This window comes from Xyrauchen texanus, chromosome 25 (assembly GCF_025860055.1).
Source record: "Xyrauchen texanus isolate HMW12.3.18 chromosome 25, RBS_HiC_50CHRs, whole genome shotgun sequence".
In the NCBI taxonomy this organism is placed as follows: Eukaryota; Metazoa; Chordata; class Actinopteri; order Cypriniformes; family Catostomidae; genus Xyrauchen; species Xyrauchen texanus.
The window spans coordinates 26,605,047-26,625,122 of NC_068300.1; positions in this window are offsets into that span (position 1 = coordinate 26,605,047).

Here is a 20,076-nt window from a genome sequence, read left to right on the forward strand (position 1 = left end):
GCACTGTGTCAAGATTTAGAATACAAACTACTACCACTGGATCATGCTTTAGCATCCACTCTATTTTCGCTGTATCATGCTTCATGCATTCATGAGGCTAATCTCTTGATTGATCATGTTGTTGTTGTTAGAATAATGTCCTACATCAATAAAATATTTGGTTTTGTTTGTAAATGTACATGCCTTTAAAGGCAGATTACATGAGAGCAGGTAAGTTTAATTGATGGTTGTTGTTCTCCCTGTTTGATAGATGGCTAAAACATGTTTGCATTTGATATGTAAAGAATCAAGAAGAGCATCCTAGGGAAAAAAAGAAAGTTAAATCATCTTTGCTTTTCAGCCAGTTATTCAGAATGATAAAAAACTTCTGTGGAGATCTGAGACAAAGGCAGGCATCCTTTCACACAAGAACAGGCCTGTGTGATGATCACAACACTCTGAATAGCATCTGAATATGCAGATTAAGAGGAAGATGCTCTGAAGGTTTCTGAGAGGTTTAGATTGCGCTCACACAGCCATCTGCCTGAGAGAAGATAAGATTACCATAATTTTGATGAGAGAGCTCTTGTTTTGGAAACCAAAATAACCACAATTTGTTTTGAGCCTTGCCACACATAAACCACAGTCTCACTTGTGAGGTTCAAAGTCAGAACAGTCTGCCAAATGCCTCACATAACCACATTTGATCATAAACAGTCTTGCAGGTCATTTGTGATAGGGAACAAAACAAAATGACAATCTGAAACATTCAGAAATGTAGATGCAGTAGGCCCAATTCAACTACTTACAGTATATGCCATACTATGTACATAATGGTAAAGCCTAACATGTTCTGTGTATGGTAAAACTGTATGCCAGGACATACTGCCACAATCATCTTGATACCACAGACCACTGTTGTGTACTGTTTGTATTTGCAGGTAAGCAGTAATATTTAGCTTAATCCATTACCTTAAAAGTCATTATTACCTTTTTAGATTCATTTAAAAAAAACTGCTGCGGTAGTTTCAGCCTCAAATTCCTTGTCACTTTTATTTATGGCAATATTAACCCAATAATTTCATCCGGGCAGCTTTGGTCTACTTTTTTTTTTAACATACTATGATTTTGACATCTTAATTCAAATCTTGCAAATTATTTAGAATAGATAGTATGTGAATTGGGAAGCAGGGATGCTTTCATGCTGCAAAACACCTTTCAAATGCAAGCAGAGTCACTTTAATAATTATCAGTTCCAAATAACCTTGAGCTCATAATAATCCTAATGCCCATTCCCAGATAATCAGCAGCACTGATGGATAATGAATAATTATAGCTCCAGGCTTAGTTAACTATTGATGGTTTTAAAATGTGAGGTGAGTTTCAATGGACAGAAATAAGAATCTACATGCTGCTAAATTCATGGACTGTCTGGATGCGTGTTATACCCTGCTGATAAGTCTTTCATTACAACACTCACTCATCCCTGGAGCTATCTTAAAATAGATCCACAAACTCACTGGTCCTGACCAGACAAACAGCTGAGAATGAGAGAGAGTGGGAGGAAGAGAGAAGAAAAGAAACTCCCAGTACATACATGCACAAAGTATCATGCATCAATCCATAAATTACTTAAAGAGTTTTGTGGCTCTGACTCCTTGTTTATCAGCATTGGGGTCATCTTTATGCCTGTGCACTACTGAAAGTCGACAAAATTAACTTTACCGTCTTTCTCTTCCTGAAAAATAGACTCACCCTGTACTCACACACATATCCAAATTTTTGTCCAATTAAATGCACTCTAGAATGAGCATGCCCCTCCTCCTGATGCCACCTGCCACTGACTAGCAATAGTAAGTAGCAAATCATGTGTGATATTAACTAAAGGCAAATGGCTGTTAAAAAAAAATGGGGATGTGCCCTTGGTAGTATCCCTCCCCAACTTCCTGTTCCAATAGGAAAGATATTTTTTTGATGATCCAAGATGGCGGCGCGGTAGCACGCAGCGGCCACTCCGGATCCACAATGGTGCTATTTTTGTTAAAAAAGCCCGACTTTTGCAACACATGGACATCGGAGCAACCAGTGTTCGTGTCTACCATCGCCAGACACTACTCAAATATAAGACTCATGCAAAAACCAAGCTGCATGATGACCTGCAGGAGGCGCTACGCGTACTCGGCTTGCTGCGGAGACCAGGCCTCCAGCCCTCGGCGTCGCCTGATGCCGGTGGCGGGGAGAGGACGTCGTGGCGGTGTCGCGAAAGCGAAGCGGAAAGAGGGCGGGGTCCATGCTAGGCTAAAAACAAACCCTAGCCGGCCGGCTCTCCCGTCTATCCTGCTCTCAAATGTTTGCTCCCTGGACAATAAACTGGACTATATCCGACTCCAGCAGGCTACGCAGCGTGAGTTTAGAGACTGCTGCATCTTTGTTTTCACGGAGGCGTGGCTCAGCGACAGAGTTCGGATGCCGCCATTCAGCTAGACGGGCTCGCCTCGTTTCATGCCGACAGAAATACAGCTCTCTCGCGGTAAGACTTCGCGGTGGTGGCTTGTGTGTTTACATCAACACGAATGGTGCAAGAACTCTATGCTAGTCTCTAGTTACTGTTCATCGCTGTTGGAGCTTGTGACTGTTAGATGCAGACCTTTTTATCTACCACGGAAATTCACCACTGTTTGCATAACCGGGTTTACATTCCCCAAGCTAACGCTAAGGAAGCTCTGTGAACTGTATGGGGCTATGAGCGAACTGCAGAACGCTCACCCCGACGGACTGTTTATTGTCGCCGGAGATTTCAACCATGCAAATCTCAAGACAGTGCTCCCTAAATTCCATCAGTATGTGGACTTTGCAACGAGAGGCTGAGCAGCTTGATCTTGTTTACACAAACATCCCAGGCGTGCACGGTGGAGCCCCGCCCCACCTCGGCTACTCAGACCACATCTCTGTTATGTTAATTCCAGCATACAGACCGCTAGTCAGGCGCACAAAACCGCTTCAGAAGCAGGTGAAAACTTGGCCAGCAGGAGCCATCTCTGCTCTTCAGGACTGTTTTGAGTGTACTGACTGGCACATGTTCAGGGAGGCTGCAACATATGGCGATTCTACCAACTTGGAGGAATACACAGCATCAGTGACCAGCTACATCAGCAAGTGCATTGATGATGTCACTTTCTCCAAGACCATCACCACACGCTCCAACCAGAAGCCGTGGATGACTCGCGGAGGTGCGCGCGCTGCTGAGGTCCGAGACTCCGCCTTCAGAGCAGGCGATAAGGCAGCCCTAAGAACAGCTAGGGCCAAACTGTCACGGGCAATCAGAGAGGCAAAGCGCGCTGCGCCCAGAGAATCCACAGTCACTTCCAGGACAGCGGTGACACGCGGCGCATGTGGCAGGGCATCCAGGCCATCACCAACTACAGGACAACATCAGTTGCCTGTGACAAAGATGCCTCCCTTCCAGATGCGCTGAGCGACTTCTACGCTCGGTTTGAAGTGCAGAACGACGTGATGGCGAGGAAGTCCACCCCTCCTCCCAACGACCAGGTGCTCTGTCTTACCACGGCAGATGTGAGGAAAACTCTACGTAGAGTCAACCCACGGAAGGCTGCTGGACCAGACAACATTCCTGGCAGAGTGCTCAGAGGATGTGCAGACCAGCTAGCAGATGTTCTTACCGACATCTTCAACATCTCTCTGAGCAGCGCCGTTGTTCCAACGTGCTTCAAGGCCACCACCATCATCCCCATGCCAAAGAAGTCTTCAGTGTCCTGCCTCAACGACTACCGTCCCGTCGCACTTACACCCATCATCATGAAGTGCTTCGAGAGGCTCGTCATGAGGCAGATTAAGACCCAGCTGCCCCCTCACTAGACCCACTGCAGTTTGCGTATCGTTCAAACCGTTCAACGGACGATGCCATCACCACAACCCTCCATCTGGCCCTCACCCACCTAGACAATAAGGACTCATACGTTCGAATGCTGTTCATAGATTTCAGCTCAGCATTCAACACAATCATTCCCCAGCACCTGATTGGAAAGCTGAACCTGCTGGGCCTGGACACCTCCCTCTGCAACTGGATCCTGGACTTCCTGACTGGGAGACCTCAGTCAGTCCGGATCGGGAACAGCATCTCCACCACCACCACACTGAACACTGGGGCCCCCAGGGCTGTGTGCTCAGTCCACTGCTGTTCACTCTGCTGACTCACGACTGTGCAGCAATGCACAGCTCGAATCACATCATCAAGTTCGCCGATGACACGCGACCGTGGTGGGTCTCATCAGCAAGAACAACGAGTCAGCATACAGAGAGGAGGTGCAGCGGCTGACGAACTGGTGTAGAGCCAACAACCTGTCCCTGAATGTCGACAAAACAAAAGAGATGGTTGTTGACTTTAGGAGAGCACAAGGTGAACACACTCCGCTGAACATCGACGGCTCCTCTGTGGAGATCGTCAAGAGCACCAAATTTCTTGGTGTTCACCTGGCGGAGAACCTCACCTGGTCCCTCAACACCAGCTCTATCACCAAGAAAGCCCAGCAGCGTCTCTACATTCTTCGAAGGCTGAGGAAAGCACATCTCCCAACCCCCATCCTCACTACATTCTATAGAGGGACTATTGAGAGCATCCTGAGCAGCTGCATCACTGCCTGGTTTGGGACTTGCACCGTTTCGGACCGCAAAGCCCTGCAGAGGATAGTGAGGACAGCTGAGAAGATCATTGGGGTCTCTCTTCCCTCCATCAAAGACATTTTCAAAAAACACTGTATCCATAAAGCAACCAGCATTGTGGACGACCCCACACACCCCTCACACAAACTCTTTACCCTCCTCCCGTCTGGCAAGAGGTACCGAAGCATTCAGGCCCTCACGGCCAGACTGTGTAACAGCTTCTTCTCCCAAGCCATCAGACTTCTCAATACTCAGAGACTGGTTTGACACACACACGTGTCCTGAGTTGCACTTTAATAACTGTCACTTTATAACTGTCTGCTAACTGTCTGCTACCTCAATAACTGCTATGTGCATAGAACATTATCTCATAGTATGTTATGTTTACATTTTTAGAAACTGTCATCTTTTTGCACTACTGAGTACTGGTCGGCGCTGCACTGTCTATTGTCCTGTTCATTGTCAGTAATTTGTTGTACTGTCCTGTACTTTCTGCACATGTTTGCACGTGCACTTTATATAGGTGTATATAGGTAGTTTATATAGGTATTTTATTTCGTTGTGTAGTCTCATGTGGTCCTATGTTGGTCCTTTGTTGTTTTTATGTAGCACCATGGTCCTGGAGGAACGTTGTCTCGTTTTGCTGTGTACTGTACTAACTGTATATGGTTGAAACGACAATAAAAACCACTTGACTTGACTTGACTGATCAGCACAGGAATGAAAACTGATTTATCAATTTATTTCATGGCTTTGAAGCTTTTGTCATTGTTCATTCTCAAAGATCTTTTGCTGCCTTCACGTGCTATCGGAATTATTGAAGTTGCACAGAAACGACTCCTCAAGTCGTGACAAGGAAACTGAGATCATTTTGATACCCGAGTTTCCGAGTTGGGAGGAGATAAAGTATGGTTTCTGTTGTGAATCACAGTTTTTATTCATTTTCTTAATACAGCTCATTTTTAGTGCTTGCTGTTTTGGTCAAATTAATTTATGTATATCAGCAACCATTTGATACATTTTGTGCATTTTACACTGTGAATATAGAATGTATTTGACCAAAATTCCTTTATTGTCAGCAAGCTAACTGAGTAATGTGTATTATGGTGTCAAAATAAAGGTTTCTCAAGGAATATGTATTAATTAATCTGTTGTTCCCCTTCTGTCACTCACTCGACGTTGTGTTGAATGTATTGACACAAGGGGTCTTTCTTGAGAGCCTCGCGTACCTCTGAACATGAGAAAAGGCCAATGAGAAATTGGCAGACAGAATTTGCATGTCCCGCCCCCAGACATACAGGTTTAAAGGAAAGCAGGCGTGTGTCTGTCAGTCAGATTTTTTCTTCGGAGCCGAGCGGTTGTGCAGCAGCCAACTGAATCTCACTACTGTTCCACTCACCTCTATAAGCAGAGCATTGCTGTTGGATCTACGGCACATTACCAGCGGCTTTCTCCCTCTCTGCACGCTGTGCAGTCCATGCCCCTGGGCGCTTCGACAGCGCTTCTGTTAAAAGAGTGTATACCTCTAAAAGAGAAGTATTTTCCCTCTAAAAGAGTAATACACAGCAGGCGTTGAACATCCTTTTCAGGACGTGTCTTTTTAAAGATGCCCTTCTGCCCCTGTGTACTTCCTGGATGTGGTCGATATCTCTCCAAGTCTGACAGTCATAGATTCTGCATCGTGTTCCTGGGTAGCGATCACACCGATGTAGATGGTTCATGTACTCACTGCGAGAATATGACCATGGCAATTTTGCGGTCGAGGCTTTCATTTTAAGTGAATGCCACTTCAGCCGGATGACCCAGCTGCCGATGGAGGCGATTTGGGGATGGCAGCAGGCTCGGTTTTGCCGGGTAGATCCCCCGGCACGCTCGCTTTCTTCCGTCCGGGCTCGAACTGAGTGCTGCTTGCCTCACGGCCAGCCGCGTTCTCCCTCGAGCCCCCTGAGTTGGATGATGATGTCGCCGCTGCATCGGAGAGCATTCAGGCGTCTGACGCAGAAGACTCGACTGGGCTGCCACCTTCGGGTCAGCCCGCACACTGTGAGGCTGATGCGCAGATGGCCGACAAGCTTTCCCGGGCTGCCGTGAGCGTTGGGTTGGACTGCAACCCTCCGTCTTCCCCACAGCCTTTACGGGTTGACGATTGGTACCTCAGGTCAAGGCGCCGCTCCCAGTCCTCCAGGTGGACAGAATGGTTGCGATCCACCTGTGCCCCGAGAACGCCGCCACCTGGCGGGATCACCCGGTACTCCCCTCCAAGGCCTGTAGGATGATGTCGTCACTGACCTCGAAAGCCTAAAGTGCCACTGGTCAGGCTGCCTCTGCCCTGCATGCCATGGCTCTCCTGCAGGTCCACCAAGCCAGAACTGCACCTGGGTAGTCCCGACCCCGACGTGCTGCAGTAACTGCGCTCTGCCACCGACCTCACTCTCAGAGCCACGAAGGTCACATCGGGCACTCGGGCAGGCGATGGCCACCCTTGTGGTCCAGGAATGGCACATCTGGCTGAACATGGTCGAGATAAGCAATGTTGACAAGGCCCGCTTTCTCAACGCCCCCTGACTCCCAGCTTGGCCTCTTCGGCCCGGGCAGTCAGATGTTCACTCTGGAGCTGGTATCAATACCAGTCCTTCCCCCGGTGGAGGGCCGGGAGGAAAATCCTTATTTTCCTTATTTTCTTTTGTCACTTTGGGCTGCGGTACCCACAATGTCAATAAAAGAGCGATTTCCTCACTCCCTGGGTCATCTAGCTGGTGAGTGCCATTCTCACAGCGACCCGGCAACAAAATCCTACAGTCCCAGTTCCCCGGACACAGTTACCTCGCCTCCGGACCCGCGACTGCCCATCCCTGAAGACGTCTCTACAGGACCTCTTCCTCAGTTTTTACCCCGTCCCCTTCCGGGTGCGCGGAGCAAGGTAAGGGCTTTGAGTCTTTTCTCAGCACCCAATCCTCGGGACACGCTCTTGCCTACCAACTCATCATTACCCCCCGCTGCAAAGCCCCACCCGGTACGTAAAAAATTATCATACCTCTAGTGCCTCTCGCATGGAGCTTGGATGCATGGCTTTTGCTATCCAACCCATCACATTGGTTGGCCAGGACCATCCAACTCAGCTACGTGATTCAATTCGTCAGGCTCCTGCCCACGTTTCAGCGGTATTCGCTCCAATTCGATGCATGGCGAAAATGCCAGCAGCTTACGGGCAGAGTTTACAACTCTGCTACTCAAAGACGCGATATAGCCTGTCCCTCCAGCCGAGGCCTTACTTCATCGTACCCAAAAAAGGCAGTGGGTTCAACAAACTCCCGTTCAAAATGCTCACGCAGAAACAGATTTTAACCTGCATTCTGCATCAAGATTAGTTCGCGACAGTAGACCTGAAGGACGCGTACTTCCACGTCTGCATTTTTCCTCGACACACCCTTTCTGCAGTTTGTGTTCGATGGCCAGGCATATCAGTACAAGGTCCTTCCCTTTGGCCTCTCCCTGTCCCCTCACGTCTTCACGAAGGTCGCAGAGGCAGCCCTTGCACCGCTACGGGATGTGGGCATCCGCATACTCAACTACCTCGATGACTGGCTCATTCTAGCTCATTCTCAAGAGTCACTATGCGCCCACAGGGACCAGGTGCTCAGGCACCTCAGTCGACTAGGGCTTCAGGTCAACTGGGAAAAGAGCCCGCTCTGGTACTCCCTATCAGAGGCCCCTCTTGGGACAGACGTGCTGGCACACAGCTGGCCCCGGGCGCTGCGCAAGTACGCATTTCCCCCAGTGAGCCATCTTGCACTGGTGCTGTGCAAGGTCAGGGAAGACGAGGAACAAGTCACCTTAGTGGCTCCTTACTGGCCCACTCGGACTTGGTTCTCAGATCTCACGCTCCTCGCGACAGCAACTCCCTGGAAAATTTCCCTGAGAAAGGATTACCCCTTCTTTCCCAGGGACGGGGCACCCTCTGGCATCTGTGCCCAGACCTCTGGAACCTCCACGTCGCCCCTGGACGAGATGCGGAAGATCTGAGCGACCTGCGGCCCTAGACACAATCAACCAAGCCAAAGCTCCCTCTACCAGGCAGCTGTAAGCCCTAAAGTGGCGCTTGTTCGCAAATTGGTGTTCTTCCCGGTCTGAAGACCCGCAGAGATGCGCAGTTCGGTCAGTGCTTTCATTCCTGCAAGAGAGGTTGGAGGGGAGGCTGTCCCCCTCCACCTTGAAGGTGTATGTAGCCACTATCATGACCCACCACGATGCAGTGGACGGCAAGTCCTTGGATAAGCACGACTTGATTATCAGGTTCCTTAGAGACGCTTGGAGGCTGAATACTCCCCTGTTCCCCTTCTGGGATCTCTCAGCGGTCCTCTCGGGCCTTCAGAGACCCCCCTTCGAGCCACTTGACATCTTAATTCTAAAACCGTGACCGGGCTACATTCCCAAGCTTCCTACGACCCCCTTCGGGGAACAGTTGTGAACCAGTAAGCACTGCCCCGAGAGGAGGCAGACCCAGCCTTTGCGTGCTTTGCTTATCTATTTGGACTGCACGCAGAGCTTTAGATGTTCTGAGCAGCACTTTGTCTGCATCGGCGGACGGCGGAAAGGAAATGCCATCTCCAAACAGAGGTTAGCTCAATGGGTCGTTGGCTCCACAGGCCTAATTCCCTCTTCAGGCAACTCCCTGTGATGTATTTTCTGCGGTACAGTCACCCTGTTGGCAGACCCGCGTCTCCCTTGGGCAGTCCCTCCACCCCTAGTTGCTGTGTTTGTAGAGCTCCTGCCTCACCAGGTAGGACCTACCACCACACCACTTCTACTTGTGGCTTGCCAACCCGTGTGATGTATTGGCCACATGTTACCTCCCCCCAGTCTGGGCAGGATGTGGTCTCCGCAGGGTCTTTTCCCCCTGAAAGAATAGGAATGGAAAAGATCGCCTTCCCCGATGTATTTCATAGCGTTAAGATAGCTCTAGCCACTTTATGCTCTATGACGAGAAACATAGAGAGAGAAAAGTCAGCGGCTGGCCGGCTTGCTTCCATGATAGTCATGTCGCCTGTTCCCCTCTTTGGGGTGCTGGGAACATAAGGTCTGTATATGACACCTTTTTCTGGGGGCATTGGGGAGGGTTATGTGCGGCCGATACAGTTGTTTCTAGCATGCAGTAGCTTGCTTGCACCTGTGTCAGCAGTTCACGTAATGCATGGCGTTTTTAAATGGGACCCCTTGTGTCACTACATTCGACACAACGTCGAGTGAGTGACAGAAGGGGAACGTCATGGTTACTGTTGTAACCTCCGTTCCTTGATGGAGGGAACGAGACTTTGTGTTCCCCTTGCCACGACACTAGACCTACCACTGTAAATGGCCATACATTATTCTTGGCTCCTCAGTGCAAAAACCTGACTGACAGACACACGCCTGCCCACTTCCCTTTATACCCATATGTCCGGGGGATATGCAAATTCTTTCTGCCAATTTATCATTGGCATTTTCTCAAGTTCAGAGGTATGCGAGGCTCTCAAGAAAGACCCCCTGTGTCACTACATTCGACACAACGTCTTGTTCCCTCCATCAGGGAACGGAGGTTACAACATTAACCGTGACGTTTCCTGTTCTTTCTGACAACAAAGCACTTTTACACGACATACGTGTACTTGTAACTACCACTTCAAAAGTAGAAAGAAGAATCATTCAGATAGCACATGAAGACAGCATTTATACAACTATAAAATGCATATTTCTTGGTTTAATTAATGAGTATTTATTAAATGCATTCAGAGTCATTAAGAGGTTTGAATATCATTTCACATCAGGCAGAGGGCATATTCACCATCAGCTCATTGTGTGCTCATACAGGGTATGTTCATTTAATCTGAATATAATGAGGAGAAAACTAGTTGGTGGTAACCTAATGATTAAGGAATTAAGCCTGTCATGCCAACGGATGCAGGTTTGATTCCAGATGTTTGAGCCATAAATAACTGAAGAGGTTTATTATATTTTTGTAAATATTATTTGATGTGTTTGAATGTTAGAATATACACATTTTGAATATTTAGACTGTAAAATGTTAAGTTATACTACTTGGTGTGATCTTTTCTATTTTTCTGATAAAATATTTGACATTTAGAATATTCTCTCTTTTTTTAGCTCACATGACCACAGTCAATTTCATATTTAATTTGGATGATTGAGCAAATGTTAGCTATTTGAAATAAAATTTTGAAGAAAAAAAAACAAAAACAAAGGGATCAGTTCTAGGCAGTCTAGGCATCTTTAATTTCAAGGTTTGTAAACTGTTAATAGTTTTAAATGTTTTCTTTGTACTTTGACAAATGAAAAGTAAAATTGTTACACTGCAAGTTTATGGCTTCACGGATGTAATTCTTATGGACATCCTTTTTGGAAATTGTGGAGTTATGGACAATGGTTAAGACAGCCATTACACTTCTTGATAATCAAGACATATCCTGTCAACATTGCACACTTGAGCAGTGATTTAACCCCAGGTTTTTCCATGGGCATGTTTCAATTCCTATAATTCGTTTTTCTGTAAGAAGCTCAACATAAACCACATCTGCAAAGTGACTTGTAGCCACTGCTGGGTAGATTACTACTGAATTGTAATCCGATACTTCTTCATTACATGACTAAAAGTGCAAGCAGTAACGTAATCTCGGTACATTATTGTTAAAATTACAGTAAAAAAACAGTAATCGGGCGTTCCCAGAATTCCCTGCATGACCCATTACATTTCATTATACTGTATTTTATGGGAATAGTTTTGTTTCTTCTTATTTTTAATATCAGTTATGTACTTTGGGGTGTTCTGTTTGATTTTTGATGTAGCTAATTTAATGTTTATTACATTATTTTAATTTAAGATGTGTTACTCTGATGGTGTTAAGTGTTCGTGCAAGTGACACTGAGCACTGTCACTACATGTTTATTGGTCTTTGTTCCTGGAAGGGCCACTATTGATGATCGTCATATCATCATGTGCCTTTCTGTAATTACTATGGTGATTAATAGTATATTATAAAGTGAAAAGCAGATTTTTTTTTTTACAGTTTCGGAAGTTAAATATATTAAGTTTATCATTGAATAATCTAAATGACGGTACTGTTTTAACTGTTACTGGTAAAAGATTGAAACTGTAAAATGTACAGGTTGTTCTGTAAAGTTGTTTACATTTTTACTGTATTTTTTTACATTATTATTCTGACAACCACAGCTGCCAGTTTTTTGTTTTTTTTTGTTTCAATAATTAATTTTTTCAAATCAATAGTATGCTCCTTCACAGCTCACACTTGAATGCTATTGGCTCACGCTATAGTCAGACTTTACAGTTGGGAAAAGGCACCATAGCATTCACACACTTCAAACTAGTGCAGGTGTTATGATCCCTTTTTGTCTGTCCCGTGTTTTCTGTTTCACCCGTCTCTGTTCACATTCTATGTCACGTTTTCCTTATTGTCCGCCCCGTGTTTCACTGTCTTCGTGTTAAAACTACATTTCCCATGATCCCCAGCACTCATCACTGCCAGCCTTGTGTCATTGTGCTCACCTGATTGTAGTTTGTCATCATCTTGTATCCAGTGTATATATACCCTGTTTGTTCTCCATTCCCTTGTCTATCGTTGATGTTTGTGGACGCCTGTCTCCGTGCTCCTCCTCATGTTCATCCTGCCTGTTCTGCCTTTGATGTTTTCCGTGCTTGCGTTTTGTTTCCCCATCGCGGGTATTTCCTTTGTTTGTGTTTTGTCCGTTTAGTTTTCACCGTTGTTAATAAAATCACTGCATTTGGATCCAACCCCTTGTCTGCCTCCTCTTGCATCGTAACAGAACGATAGACCACATATGGATCCAGCGGTTCTCCGGGCAAGCTGTCGCCTACTGGATTTGAGGCAAGGAAGCCGCCCGGTGGAGGATCACGTTAGGGACTTCCTGAACCTAGCGTGTGCCACCGACTTCCCTGACTCTTCCCTGGTGGTGTTTTTTAAGGATGGCCTGACCGATTCGCTCAGGGAGCGGTTGCCACCGGCGACGCGCGGCTGGACGCTGTGTGATTTTGTGGCGGAGACGCTGCTGGTATGCGGCTCGCCACTTACTGTGGATGTTGTGGAGGAGGATCCTGCCTCCCCTCCCACAGCAGTGACTCTTCAGTCGTCCCTAGCTCTCCCTGTCACGCCAGTCCCTCCGGTCAGCGAGCAAACCCCCACGCCTGTCGCCGTCAACGAGCCAGCAAGGCCAACTTCATCCGCCTGGAGGAGGAAGAGAAGGAAAGCTTCCGCCTCTCAGCCCACGCCTGCCACGGTCAGCGAGCCAGAGCCCACGCCTGCCACGGTCAGCGAGCCAGAGCCCACACCTGCCACGGTCAGCGAGCCAGAGCCCACACCTGCCACGGTCAGCGAGCCAGAGCCCACACCTGTCACGGTCAGCGAGCCAGCGCCCACGCCTGCCATGGTCAGCGAGCCAGCGCCCACGCCTGTCACGGTCAGCGAGCCAGCACCTGTAGCCTCTACCGTCCCAGAGCCAGCGCCTGTAGCCTCTACCGTCCCAGAGCCAGCGCCAGAAGCCTCTACCGTCCCAGAGCCAACGCCTGTAGCCGCTACCGTTCAAGACCCAACGCCTTCCGAGCTTTCCAGAGCTCCGCCTCCCGAGCTTTCCAGAACTCTGCCTTCTGAGCCTCCCGAGCTTTCCAGAGCTCCGCCTTCTGAGCCTCCCGAGCTTTCCAGAGCTCTGCCTCCCGAGCTTTCTAGAGCTCCGCCTCCCAAGCTTTCCAGAGCTCTGCCTTCTGAGCCTCCCGAGCTTTTCAGAGCTCCGCCTCCCGAGCTTTCCAGAGCTACGCCTCCCGAGCCTTCCAGAGCTCCGCCTCCCGAGCTTTCCAGAGCTCCGCCTCCCGAGCTTACCAGAGCTCCGCCTTCCGAGCTTACCAGAGCTCCGCCTCCCGAGCTTCCTAGAGCTCCGCCTTCCAAGCCTACCGAGCTTCTTAGAGCTCCGCCTTCCAAGCCTACCGAGCTTCCTAGAGCTCCGCTTTCCAAGCCTACCGAGCTTTCCAGAGCTCCGCCTTCCGAGCTTCCCGAGCCTTCCAGGGCTCCGCCTCTCGAACCTTCCGGGGCTCCGCCCCCCAAGCCTCTCGAGCCTTTCAGAGCTCTGCCCCTCAAGCCTTTCGAGCCTCCCAGGGCTTCGCCTCTCGAGTCTCTCGAGCCTCTCAGGGCTCCGCCTCTCAAGCTTCTCGAGCCACCCAGGGCTCCACCTCTCAAGCCTCTCAAGCCCTCCAGAGCTCCGCCCCTCAAGTCTCTCGAGCCTTCCAAGGTTCCGCCTCTCAAGTCTGCTGAGCCTCCCAGGGCTCCTCTCGAGCCTCCCAGGGCTCCGCCCCCCAAGCCTTTCGAGCCTACTAGGGCTCCGCCCCCAAGCCTCCAACGGCTCCGCCTCTCGAGCCTCCTATGGCTCTGCTCCCAGAGACTCCAGAGCCTCCTACGGCTCCGCCTCTCGAGCCTCCTACGGCTCCACCTCCCGAGCCTCCTACGGCTCTGCTCCCAGAGACTCCAGAGCCTCCTACGGCTCCGCCTTCAGGGCCTCCTACGGCTCTGCTCCCAGAGACTCCAGGGCCTCCTACGGCTCTGCTCCCAGAGACTCCAGAGCCTCCTACGGCTCCGCCTCTTGAGCCTCCTATGGCTCCATGTCCCGAGCCTCCTACGGCTCTGCTCCCAGAGACTCCAGAGCCTCCTACGGCTCCACCTCCAGAGCCTCCTACGGCTCTGCTCCCAGAGACTCCAGAGCCTTCTACGGCTCCGCCCCTCGTGCCTTCTACAGCTCCGCCTCACGAGCCTCCTACGGCTCCGCCCCCAGAGCCTCCTACGGCTCCGTCTCCTGAGCCTTCCTTGGCTCTGCCTCTAGAGCTGCCTACGGCGCCACCGCCCTCAGCTCCATCTCATGAGTCTCCCTCAGCTCCGCCTCCTGAGCTCCCAGAGCCTCCCTCGGCTCTGCCTCCTGAGCCTTCCTTGGCTCCACCTCCTGAACCTTCCTCGGCTCCGCCTCCTGGGCATGCCTCGGCCCGGCCTACAGGGCCTCCCTCGGCTTTATCTCCTGAGCCTCCCTCGGCTCCACCTCCTGAACCTCCCTCGACTCCGCCTCCTGAGCCATCCTCGGCTCCGCCTCCCGAACCTCCCTTGACTTCGCCTCCCGAGCCTCCCAAGCCTCCCTCAGCTCCGCCTCAGAGGTCCTCCTTGGCTCCGCCTCACGTGGCTTCGCCGACCTCCCCAGTGGCCACTCCTCCTCCCAGGCCACCTGAACCAGTCCTTGCCCCTCGGCCATCTCCTAGGCCACCAAAGCCGGCCTCTGTCCTGTGGCCTCCTCCCAGGCCTCCTGACCTGGTCCCTGTCCTGTGGCCTCCTCCCAGGCCTTCTGACCCTGTTCCCGTCCTGTGGCCTCTTCCCAGACCTCCTGACCCAGTCCCTGTCCTGTGGCCTCTTCCCAGACCTCCTGACCCAGTCCCAGTCCTGTGGCCTCTTCCCAGGCCCCCTGACCCAGTCCCTGTCCTGTGGCCTCCTCCCAGGCCCCCTGACCCAGTCCCTGTCCTGTGGCCTCCTCCCAGGCCCCCGGACCCAGTCCCTGTCCTGTGGCCTCCTCCCAGGCCTCCTGACCCTGTTTCCATCCTGTGGCCTCCCCTCAGGCCTCCTGACCCGGTCCCTGTCCTGTGGCCTCTTCCCAGGCCCCCTGACCCAGTCCCTGTCCAGTGGCCTCCTCCCAGGTTCCCCAAACCTGTCATTGCCCGGGGGCCAGCTCCCAGACCACCTGAACCTGTCCTTGCCCTTTGTGCCCCTCAGGTCTTCCTGCCTGCCCTCTGTGCCCCCTTGGACTTCCTGCCTGCCCTTTGTGCCCCCCTGGACTTCCTGCCTGCCCTCTGTGCCCCCTTGGACTTCCTATGTGCCCCACGTTGCCCCCTTGGACTGCCTGTCTGTTCTCTGTGCTCCCTTGGATTGCCTGTCTTGCGTCCCTTTGGTCTGTCTAATTGTCCCTTGTATCTCCTTGGTCTGTCTCTGTGTCCCTTGTGCCCCCCTTCATCTGTCTGTTTTCCCCCCGGGTCTACCCCCTCACTCCTTGGTCATTTTTTCTTGTTGTCATTTTTTTGGGGTCTTTTCCCCTCTAGGGCCATCTGGAATCCGGTCCTTTTGAGGGGGGCCTATGTTATGATCCCTTTCTGTCTGTCCCGTGTTTTCTGTTTCACCCGTCTCACGTTTTCCTTGTTGTCCGCCCCGTGTTTCACTGACTTCGTGTTAAAACTACATTTCCCATGATCCCCAGCACTCATCACTGCCAGCATTGTGTCATTGTGCTCACCTGATTGTAGTTTGTCATCATCTTGTATCCAGTGTATATATACCCTGTTTGTTCTCCATTCCCTTGTCTATCGTTGATGTTTGTGGACGCCTGTCTCCGTGCTCCTCCTCATGTTCATCCTGCCTGTTCTGCCTTTGATGTTTTCCGTGCTTGCGTTTTGTTTCCCCATCGTGGGTATTTCCTTTGTGTTTTGTCCGTTTAGTTTTCACCGTTGTTAATAAAATCACTGCATTTGGATCCAACCCCTTGTCTGCCTCCTCCTGCATCGTAACAGCAGGGCTGCTGCTGTTTAAAGAGATCACAATGGGCCATCACACAGTTGCTTGCTGATTGCAAAGTGACTTTACATTTAGGGGAGCTGAAGCCCTCCTAAAAAGGGTCAAACAACTCCTACCCAGCACTACAAGTAACCAAGTAAAAAATATGCAGAAAGGCTCCATCAACAAAGCCAGATTGACCAGATCATGGCTCAAAGGATTCCCTCTCTCATTTCAGTCCTCATTCAACAAGACGAGGCAGGGAGGTGGGAGACGAGGAAAAAATGCGGGAAAGGTAACTCACAAGAGCGAAGCCCATGCCAAGATTTTGGCATGCACGAACAAAGAAATACCTCATAGAATTTGCAAACAAAAAGGAGACATTCTCTGCATCAACACGCACAAACAAATCACAAGCCGACAAAAAATTGCAATTCAATGACACAAGTTTTTTTCCACAAATTACACTGAATATCTCAAATTCCTTTAAAACTCAGATCTTCAAATAGCCGACAAAGTCCTTTAACTTCATCAAACAGACTGCTGTGCCCAGAGGCACACAACTCCATGGGGGAAAGTGGCTGGTAAAGTTGAGTGGCTTTTTCAGGAATAAGAAAGGCTCAGGAAGAGAGATTAAAAAACAAAGAATCTATTTAAATTCACAAACCAAAACTCCAACAAAGGGGGAAACAAACATAAACAACCCCATAGAGGTAAACGGATTATCCAGGGCTGGAGCTGAGGTTAACAGGGAATCAGGACTGACCGGACAGGACTTGGACTGGAAGCAAGAACGACATAGAATACACAAGCAAGTCCGACTGGAAAAACAAGCACACAAGACTGGCCCTGGACAGCAAACACGAGTAGACTAATGGGGCTTTTCCACTGCGCGGTACAACGCGACTCGACTCGAATCTGCTCGCTTTTTTCGGGGTTTCCACTGTGGATAGTACCTGGTACTTTTTTTAGTACCACCTCGGTCGAGGTTCCAAGCGAGGCAAGCGATACTAAATGTGAGGTCAAACCCCTGCAGATCACTGATTGGTCAGAGAGAATCATCACTGCCAGCTTCACTGGATTTGCGACACAGGACATCAACCCACTAGTTTTAAAGTTAGCTACAGCGATAGCAGTATCGTTTGTTCACGCGACTTTTGAATTGTAAAAATAAATGGCTGTGCACAAAACCACGCCGTGGTCAATAAACGAGGTTCAGATGTTCCTCTTGTTAGTGGGAAGTGTCTTTCAGGAAGTGTCTCAGCTATTGGCCGCATACGGCTACCACTGGACCTACCATCAGTGTAGGGAAAAGTAAAAAAAAGCTTAAAAGTGACTAAAGAACCATCAAGGAAAAGTGGAAGTGGTTCAATCAAATGGACACTATCTAGACTGGCGAGCAATGGGAGGGAGAGTGTCCTGGACTCAGTCATGGCTGGAGTCCATGACGTTAACCCTATACTCTGCTTGAAAGCTTCACTTTACTTAGTTGACCAGCTACTGGAAAGCTTGCTTCTAAAACAACCAGGCCAATTTAACTGTTACACTTGTGTAAAATCACCATGCAACAAATGCTTTATGCAGCACAATGAGCTAGTAGCTAACAGCTAGCAGTTGTGTTATTGTTTATTGTTTTGTGTTGTGTTTAAAAGTGCCATAAAATAAGGAAAGAATCAAATGGGTTAATGGGACAGGTGAGGCAAATTAACTAATAATAAGCAAACAAGGATAAGGGGTATGACACAAACCGAAGGACATGATTGCACATTGGCAAGACAATAAGGCCATATATGCCCATACCAACCGACAAATGAGACGAGAGAATGCGTAGCAATTCCAAACAAAACGATGTCAACGCATTCTCACACTAAACAAAACCTGAGCCGTGGAAGGCTCGGGTACTGGCTGAGGCAGGGGAATGGCCTCCGTGGCCGTGAACATTGGCATTGACAGGGGAATGACCTCCTTGTTTTTGAGTACTGGCAGTGACAGGGGAACAACCTCCTTGGTCGTGAGCACTAGCAGTGACAAAGGAACGACCTGCTTGGCCGTGAGCACTGGCAGGGGCAGGGGAACAGTTTCAGTGGCTGTAAGCATAGGCAGTGAAAGGGGAACATCTTCCATGGTCGTGGGCACTGGCAGTGATGGGAGAACAGCCTATGTGGCTGTGAGCACAGGCAGTAACAGGGAATGGCCTCCATGGCCGGGAGCGCTCACAGCAGCAGGGAAATGGCCTCCGTGGCCATGGATTCTGGCAGCTGTAGGGAAATGGCCTCCATGGCCATGGACGCTGGCAGTAGCTGGGAAATGGCCTCCGTGGTCATGGATGCTGGCAGCTGCAGGGAAACGGCCTCCATGGCTGTGGACACTGGCAGCAGCAGGGAAGTAGGTGCCCTTTTCCTCTTCCTCCTCCGGGTACTTTTGCTGTAACAGCCTCCGCCTCCTGGTGGTCAGCAGCAGGAACAGCCACCATGTCCAGGCAGTTGGTAGCGGGAACGACTGCTGCCTCCTGGTGGAATTGGCCAATGGGCTAGGCTTCCTTCTCCGCTTCCTCCTTTGAGGTGTGGGGGCAATGGCTGAGGCGTCCACCTCCGTGTGGGGAATGCATTTTTCCTCAGGTTGGGATGAGGATGGGGTGTTTCCAGAGGAGGAGAACCATTTAAAGAAATTCAGCAATACAGAAACAAAACAGCCAAAGCTCTCACAAGACAACAAAACACCCGAATGCATGAGCATGCATCGCTAAGACAATAAGGCAATATATGCCCATGCCAACCGACAAACCAATGCATGCAACAGGTGACAAAAACAAGACAGGACACCTATGCAAGAGTTCGGCCACACATACACCCGACACCTTAGACTGAAGTGACCGAAACTCAGCTCAACACGAAGACACAACCGAGCACTGAAGACACAGCAAGATGCAGCCATGTTTGTGAGAAACTACTGACGCGAGTGCATGCTGCCAAGATGACATAGCGCGATGCCCCCACGTCAGTAACAGACAGACATGGAGCACGATTGTTCGGATCCTGACACAGACCAAAATCGAACCAGACAGGAAGTCAGGATCCAGACACTGTGCTCCCGACAAACAAGACGGACTGAAGAGCGCACGACAAGGAATACAACTGAAACCGTGCGCTTACATAAAAGCAGACACCGAAACACAAGACAGACATGGGACGATAATGTCACAGTCTTGTCAGACAAAAACCCAGACTGACAGAGTGAAAGGATCGTGACAGGCTTTGCTCTATATGGTCCTATCGGACTCAAATGGCTAACCTCAGTGTACTTGCTCTCTCGTTTCACCTCAGCCCTGTTGCCAGCTCTCTATCCAAGCGAGGCAGATCACTCACCAGCAAACGCTAGTAAGAACAGGGGTTACTGGAGAGGGATTTGGTGAATGGGACAGCATTTTAAAATGGCAGAAAAGAACTTTGGGATAATACTGAGGACTAATTCATAATGCACATGCCTTTATTGTGTATCTAATAACATATTACAGCACCTCAAAAAGCCTGTTTGAAAGACAAAAGGATATATTACATTGCTGCTTTTTTGGTGGTGAGAGTAAACGTTTATCATACTACTGAGTGGACAATTATGAATAGGATGACATAATAAATTCTTTGAATGCAAAGACAAACCATGTTTAATATCACAAATTAGATGCAACAAGCCTGTTTTCCCTCGCTCTTTCTCTCTCTTTTCCTCTCTTAGTAGGGTAGTGATGCATGTCTTAGGAAGACCCGGTGAATAGTAATGAACTAAGCTTGTGTGTCTATTTGACAGAGCAGGAGAAAAGAGAAAAGGG